The following is a 7,801-nucleotide window of genomic DNA, read 5'->3' as shown; positions in this document are numbered from 1 at the left end:
AGTGCCCATGGCGTCAAATTTTGACCTTATGATGTTTTGGGGCCTTAAAATGAGTTACTCTGACCTCCTGAAGCCATCCCAGTGGTTTGCAATGTGTTACTGTGTACACCGAGCTGTGCTGGAGGTTCCTCCCAGTTTGTAAACAAACTCTGACACAGCATCCAATTGACGCAAAGCTCGTGTGTGCCCGAGATGACGTCCTGCCCTCGTTCGCTCTCAACTCGTCCACGCCCTCTCTCCACCCACTAGCACGCCCATTCATTTGAAAACTCTATAAATACCAGCAGAACACCACATACTACCGGTTCAATGTCTGAGGGAACCTTTTCCTAACTAATGCTTTCACAATCTGGGACAATACAGAGCAAGTTATGGCCAACACCTGACGCTGAAGTCTGGATCAATACCACCAAGCCTCCTGAACAAGTAAGTCATGAAAAGCTTCCAGTCTGTATTACAGTGTCATGGCTAACTAGCCTGCAGTATTAGCTGTGGGGGAAAAACCCCATACATTAGCCATGAAAGCTACACTGCTACAAAAGCAATAGCCATACTCTGTCTTGTTTTTCTTGGGAAATCGACTGTAAAATATGACCATGGTCTTTTGAACTTACATGTACATCAAGCATGAGCACAATTAACTAAATAGTTTCGATGGAAATGAAACCTTGACGACCGGGCTAGCGGCTATGTTAGCCCACCTGCCGTCAAATAACACAGGCATCCAGCTAGCTAGCTAACAAGGAATGTGATGTTGACAATTATTCTATTAAACACCGATTTAACAAGACCAAAATTGCTCAACATTTCGTTGGTTGACCAAGGAGGGTCCTGTGGTTGAAAACAAGGCATTTTAAAATGTTGCTGGTGAAAACACGATTTATTTAGGAAACCCTTTTTGTTGGCTGTGGTGGTGCTGTACATATTCATTCCTATGGAGACTGGTGTTCGTAGTTTCACCTAGGGATGTTATAACTTGAGCTGACAGGTGTTAGAACTAACCTTATGTTCGGAAAGCTCAGTTGTGACTAGCGATACACACCGAACTCATGAATTGTTGACCAGGCAAGCCTTTGACTCGATTTGGTCACCTAACTATACCGAGTGTAGAGCTACTGACCACTGCATTGAAACGTTACTCAGCGAGATGTGCATGACTGCACGAGCTCAGCTGACACATCCAACACAGACATCAAGCAGTTGTAACAGGCTGCTATTTAGTGGTTGTGACGGCATTTGATTGCGTTTTTGTTTTCATCATGTAACAAATTTGGCGTAACCTCTGTTAGGTACACAGAATACAGCAGTCGGATCACTTGTCCATCTTGCATTGCTCCAGGGCAGGCAGCTGTGGAGTTACGTGTGAGTTGCTATGCAACCTGCTCCCACTGTCTGTCACATTTTCATTCATATCCGTGAATAGCTAGGCAAGCCAGATGCAGTCGAATATTAGGTTTATGTTTCCTTGACATTTCTGTCTCTGTTCTGACTCAGACCATTTTCTTGTATAGAATTTGAGAGGCTTATTGTAGATCATTGAAAGTTATATTCTGTATTTCTTCCTAATGTCCGCAATTCTCATCTACAGAAGTTCCCGAAGAAAGCAACATGATGAAGCAAAACTCCTCCCTCACCACTACGTTGGAGTCTTCCCATTCAGTCATCACCCAATTTGCTCCAAAGAATCAAACACAAGCAGGTACCACTAATTTGAGTGCTTCTGTGTCTTCACCTTTTTTCTGTGGTGCTCATCAGTGTAGGGGCTCTCAAACTTGGTCCAGGTAGACAGATGCAGAGGCACTAAAGGTTGCAATTTATACGCCCTGAAGAAGGCCATAAGGGCCGAAACGCGTAAGCATTGTAGCAAAAAAAAAAAGTAAAAAAAAAAAATGCATCTGTCTAACTGGAACAAGTTGCTCCAAAGAATGTTGTCTTTCCTTATATGCTGTGCAGGTGAGAAGATGGATCTTGTTCTAGCGCCTGATTTTTTTGTTTTTCTTTTTTAAAGCAGGATTACACTAAAGTGCAAAACATGTAGGCCTACCTTGTTTCCTTTCCACTATCCAAACTCCCATCCTCCTTTGTGCTTGTGGCCTTGTGATGACCTTGCAAAATATGATGTGGTATGCTGATAGATGGGCAATTCAACAACTCGTAAAAGATAAATTCAAATGTCATTTTTTGATTAGTTGTTGTGCATAGCAGGGAAACTTATTTTCTCCATGGATGCTAGGTTGTTGGGCCACAAGCGCAAGTAGAAGACATGAGTTTGGATAATGGAGTGGATACCTTGACTATGCCCCCTGAAAACACTCTTCTGTTGAGATGTCTATATTTGCTTTACAAGGCAATGCAACACACACACACACACACACACACACACACGGTTTCAGGTGATACTTGACTTGATGTAAGTAATTATAACTACACAATACAATTCATGGCATTAGTATAAAATGGCTCTTGCAGTGTTTTAGGAAGGAACCCTTCATATCCTTTCCAATGACAATAACAAGGTTTGTCTTTGAAACTGGCTAACCCTCACCCTCTTGACCAAATGAAAAATAAGAGGGACACTCTGTTCACACATTGTCTTTTGTACCTGCAGACACTTCTTACAGATGGCTGTCCTCTAGAATGAAAATGCACACCAACCACCGGCAAACATCAAAAGCTAATCCAACCTTTGGTAAGATTTGAAAAGAATTCAGTTCAACTAATTCTGACATAACATTTTAATAGTGTTACTTCAATAATTCAAAAATGACATAGCATTCTAAACAATATTTTTCTTTTCCTGTATGCTTTGTGTGGAAAGGTCTTCGGAAACCCTGCGACTAATGCAATGTTGGTGCCCTAGAAGACAAGTCAGCGCAGTTCAGACGAGCCAGCCAGAGGAGGTCACCGCCAGCCTTGTATCGAGGTTCCAACGTCCTTCATCAGGGAACTCGGCATGGATATGCAAGACAACACTCGAATCACTGTTGGACAAATGAAACGGCTGGAAAAATAGAAAAGATGGTTACAGAGACTGTTATTGCTGTTCTTCTTTCAATACAATATTTGCCTTCCATAAAATATTCCCATGTTCCAATTTAATATTCTTGATGCTGTTGTAAATAAATTTGCACACTGTCTTCACACTGTCTGCATAATTGAATTAGCCGCTTATAGTGATCTTGAACTCTGTACAAAAAGTTCCAGCATGCGTTGTGGCTCTCCTGCCTTCTCTCCAAGTTTTAGTGATCTGATAAAGATAAGACATGGCAAGTTTGCTCTTGGTGTCAAATGAAAGTAATGCTACCTGAGGTAGGCAGCATAATGTTATCTCTTTCTGTGGGCATTGTCTCAGTTTCCACACTAGCATCTAACCTTATTACAAAAAAGGCAGTTTTCTGATACTGTTAGCCAGGTTACTCTCAGGTAAACATGAGATGATGCTATTTTCGCAATGGAAACTTAACTGGCAACTATGGATAAATGTGATGTCAACAGAGCATGGAATATTTCACCATTGTATACAACCAGTGGTGTAGTCTACTTTTTATGGTGGGTATAGTTAGAAGCACAGGTAAGTTCTACCTGCATGGCGTTTCCGCCTGACGCACCTCCGACGGTGCCGACGGGGTAACTGCAGGGTCGTCAGCCGGGAGCCACCCCATATCATTGATGTTTCGCTCCATTAATCCCGGAACATCTCAGGGTGGTGGAGCAACGGCAGGGACGTCTCCCTGCCGCCCCCTGCAGCTACCCCTAGGACCCCTCTTTCCCCCACGACCTGTCCTTCCTGCGCAACCACAACCAGAAGCTAGCTCTTTCCGCCTCTTCTGCCAGGTCCTTGCATGCCCTCTTTAGCCTCGCTCCAGGCACTCCGATCTTCCTGAGGAGGCGCTGGATGGATGTTCCCACAAACCCTCTGCAGCCAACCTCCACAGGGTAGATAGATGCAGTCCATCCAGCTTCTCTGCACTCAGCCACCAGGTCAGAGTATTTGTCCCTCTTTCTTTCAAAGGCAGCTTCCATTCCTCCCTCCCAAGGAACAGTTAGCTCTGCCAGGATAGCGGTCTTGACAGCCGGCGACCACAGGATGATGTCTGGCCTCAGAGAGGTGGTGGTAATCTCTGGTGGGAACTTGAGCTGCCGATCAAGATCCACTCTTAGGTCCCAGTTGCATCCAGGTGTTAATAATGGCGATCTCCCTCTCTGGCTGATGGTCTGAGCTCTGGCTCCTTGTCCAATGAAGCGGATGAACGTCCGGGTCTCGGAAGGAGGGTCTTTGGCTGTTTCCTTCCTCTGCACTTCCAGGACTTCTGCCAGCTTCCGCAGAACCAGGTCGTGCCGCCACCTATACCTACCCTGTGCCAGAGCTGTCTTGCAACCGGACAGGATATGTTGTAGGTTTGGGTTTGGGGCATTGCAGAGCTGGCAGCTTTCCTCTGTGCCATACCACTGGCTCAGATTGCTTGGACTGGGGAGGGTGTCATAAGTGGCCCGAATGAGGAAACTGAGCCTTGCTTGAGGCATCTTCCACAAGTCGGTCCACTTGATGGTCCTGTTGATCACTCCTTCCCACGTCGTCCATCGTCCTTGCTGTGGCTGGCTGAGCGCCTTGATCTTATATTGCTCCTCCTCGTGCCTGACCACCTCGTCAATCACCAGCTCTTTCCTCTCCCTTCTTGACGCCTTGGACCAAAACTTGGGGGGTGTTCCCCACCCCAGGCCTGCTCTCCCCGACTGCGTCCTGCCCACCACTTCATTATGCATGAGCCTGCTGATGGCCTGGTCAACAGCCTCCTCTGCCTTCCACTTGCGTCCTGTTCGCACTGGTGCTTTGGTGTTTCTCACACACGGGTCAGTCGAGTCCCTTATCTCTAGGACAAGTCTCGCCTTCTCCTGTCTGTAGCCTAGGTTGATTGACTTCAGTGGCAGCTGCAGTGTGGTTTTCCCAAACAGGCCAACATTAGAGAGGCTTCGAGGTAGTCCAAGCCACTTGCGTATGAAGCTGGTGGCTTTCGCATCCATCTTCATTACTGTGGAGGATGTAATCTCACACAGCTTCAGGGGCCACATCAGGCGCTGATACAGGGTGAATTGATAGCACCAGACTTTAAGCTTCCCTGGGAGGTGACACTTGTCGATCCTCTCCAGCCCATCCGTAAGCTGCTGCATGATGGTGGCGGGCATGTGGGTGTCGGACAGCTCCGCTGTGTACAGCCTTCCCAGACTTCGGACGGGCTGTTCAGCCAATAATGGAATCTTCCCTCCATCCACTGTGAAGGAGATGAGGTCATTCCTGGCTCCCTTCCGGATCGACAGACTGCGGGACTTTGATGGCTTTATCCTCAACCTTTGCCCATCTGAGGAGTTCTTCAAACCTCCTTAGAAGTCTGGCAGTACATGCCGCTGTTTGCAGTAGGCTTGTTACGTCGTCCATGTAACTCCGCAGGGCTGGTAGTCTCTGGCCTGACTGCGTTTTTAGTCCTCGCCCCATCTGCCTGCTGCCAATCAGGATCACCTCGAAGGCTGTCGTGAAGATAATGGGAGAGATGGAGCAGCCCATCGCGATGCCTTTCTCGAGTTGTTGCCAGTTGGTTGTAGCGTCCTGCGTGGCGTAGCAAACTTGCAAACTGCTGAAGTAGTTGGATACCAGCTTCTGGATGCAGGTTGGGATGTAGAAGAACTCCAAGGCAAAGTTGATGAGCTGATGAGGGACAGAACCATAGGCATTTTCCAGATCCAGCCAGACAACGTGCAGGTCTGACTTGTCACGCTTGGCTGTCTGAATCTGGTTCCAAATCATGGTGGAGTGTTCCACACAGCCTGGGAATCCTGGGATGCCGGCCTTTTGACAGCTGGTGTCAATAAAGTTGTTGTCTAGGAGGTAGCTGGTCAACCTCTTCGCCACGACTGAGAAGAAAATCTTCCCTTCCACGTTCAAAAGGGCTATTCCTCTGAACTGGTTGATGTTATGGGAATCCAGTTCTTTTGGAATGAAGGTGGTTATTGCCTTGGTCCACTCAGAGGGGATTGCTTGAGTCTTCCAGGCAACCCTCATCAGCCTCCACAGGAGCTTCAGAACCATCGGGCAGCTCTTGTACACCCTGTAGGGCACGCCATTCAGGCCTGGAGATGAGGCAGATCTTGCTTTGTCCACCACCTGCTTGATCTCCGTCCACCTTGGTGGTGTGGTGTCGAACTTAACAGCAGGCTCAGCAGGGCGGGGCACGTATCCTGGTGAACCAAGAGGAGTGCTTCTCTCAGGATCACTTAACTGGATATTCAGGTGTTCTTCCAGCTCCTGCGCTGTGGCTTCCAGCCTCCCATTCTTTTTTTCTTCAAGAAGGCTCCTGGCAAACTTGAAGGGGTCCTTGAAGAACCTTGCCCTCTCTTTCTCCTTCTTGCTTCTCCGTCTCCTAATCCTCTCCGCCCTCCGCAAGGTCGCAAGCCTCCCTTTGATTTGGCCCCAGAGCGCTTTCAGTCCTGCCTTCTCGTGTTCTTCAGCTTTCCTCCAAGCCTTCCTGAGGGACCTCCTCTCCTTCACGAGATTCTGTATCTCCTTCTCCCGTCTCCCTGGCTCCCTGGCCACGTTCTTCCTCCGTACCATTTCCCCAAACCTCTCCTTGCCCTCTTCGTATACGATGTTGCCGAAGAGGTTCAGCTTGGTGGTTACGGTGCCTTGCAGTGACTTCAGGATGACATGAAGATCATGGTCGAGACTTCTCCATGCCTCCTTTTCACTGGCTTTTGGCCACTTCACTTTGGGTTGTCGCATAGGCTTCTCCCTCCTTGCTCTTGTCGGGGGTTCGTTGCTACGGATGTCCTCATGGTGCTCATTGTGGGTGGTGGGCTCCAGGTGTTGTTGGTGCTCCTGCTGCTGGGAAAGGCACACTTCTTCCCTCTGGCCATCTGCAATATTGGAAACAGCAGCACTGTGGTGCTCAACCAGGCTCTGTCTCCGGCTTGTCTGATCTGCTGGGGCAGTGCAAGATTGCATCTGGCTTGTTCCGCCACACTTTGCCTTCCCCTGATGGATACGCAGGCCCCTATGAGTTGTCACCTTAGACCACCCGCAGCTACATTTCCTCAGGGTCCTTTGCTCGTTAGTGATATTCGTTCCAGTTCGTACCATGTTGTCCGTCCGGTTTGGTCCATCTTCCATCCCGCCTCTCGGTGGACCTTCGGGCTGTTTTTCTTTTGTTGTGCTCGTAGTTGGGTAGGCTGTCCAAGGTCATCTTGACAAGGACATGTGGAGTGGGTAACTAGCCCTTCCACGCCTGGTGCAGTCTTTCCTGCCGTCAGTCAGTCTTCCCTGACCGCCCTCCAGTCTTTCCTGGATGCCAACTGCCCTATTCGCAGTGGTCACTGGTGATCCAGCAAAACTAGTTAGAAGCACAGGTAAGTTCTACCTGCATGGCGTTTCCGCCTGACGCACCTCCGACGGTGCCGACGGGGTAACTGCAGGGTCGTCAGCCGGGAGCCACCCCATATCATTGATGTTTCGCTCCATTAATCCCGGAACATCTCAGGGTGGTGGAGCAACGGCAGGGACGTCTCCCTGCCGCCCCCTGCAGCTACCCCTAGGACCCCTCTTTCCCCCACGACCTGTCCTTCCTGCGCAACCACAACCAGAAGCTAGCTCTTTCCGCCTCTTCTGCCAGGTCCTTGCATGCCCTCTTTAGCCTCGCTCCAGGCACTCCGATCTTCCTGAGGAGGCGCTGGATGGATGTTCCCACAAACCCTCTGCAGCCAACCTCCACAGGGTAGATAGATGCAGTCCATCCAGCTTCTCTGCACTCAGCCA

The 7,801-nt window shown here is 48.9% G+C and overlaps 1 long non-coding RNA gene across 1 annotated transcript; it reads left to right on the top strand.

The window, feature by feature from the left end:
• LOC134442141 (uncharacterized) lies at positions 1-3,517 on the top strand. Its single transcript, XR_010033317.1, has 4 exons — positions 1-426; positions 1,589-1,699; positions 2,609-2,689; positions 2,819-3,517. It is a non-coding gene; the product is annotated as an uncharacterized LOC134442141 (long non-coding RNA).
• The last annotated feature ends 4,284 nt before the right edge of the window (positions 3,518-7,801 follow it).

Source organism: Engraulis encrasicolus, unplaced genomic scaffold, assembly GCF_034702125.1.
Source record: "Engraulis encrasicolus isolate BLACKSEA-1 unplaced genomic scaffold, IST_EnEncr_1.0 scaffold_120_np1212, whole genome shotgun sequence".
Classification (NCBI taxonomy): domain Eukaryota; kingdom Metazoa; phylum Chordata; class Actinopteri; order Clupeiformes; family Engraulidae; genus Engraulis; species Engraulis encrasicolus.
This window is presented reverse-complemented; position numbering and strand designations above follow the sequence as displayed.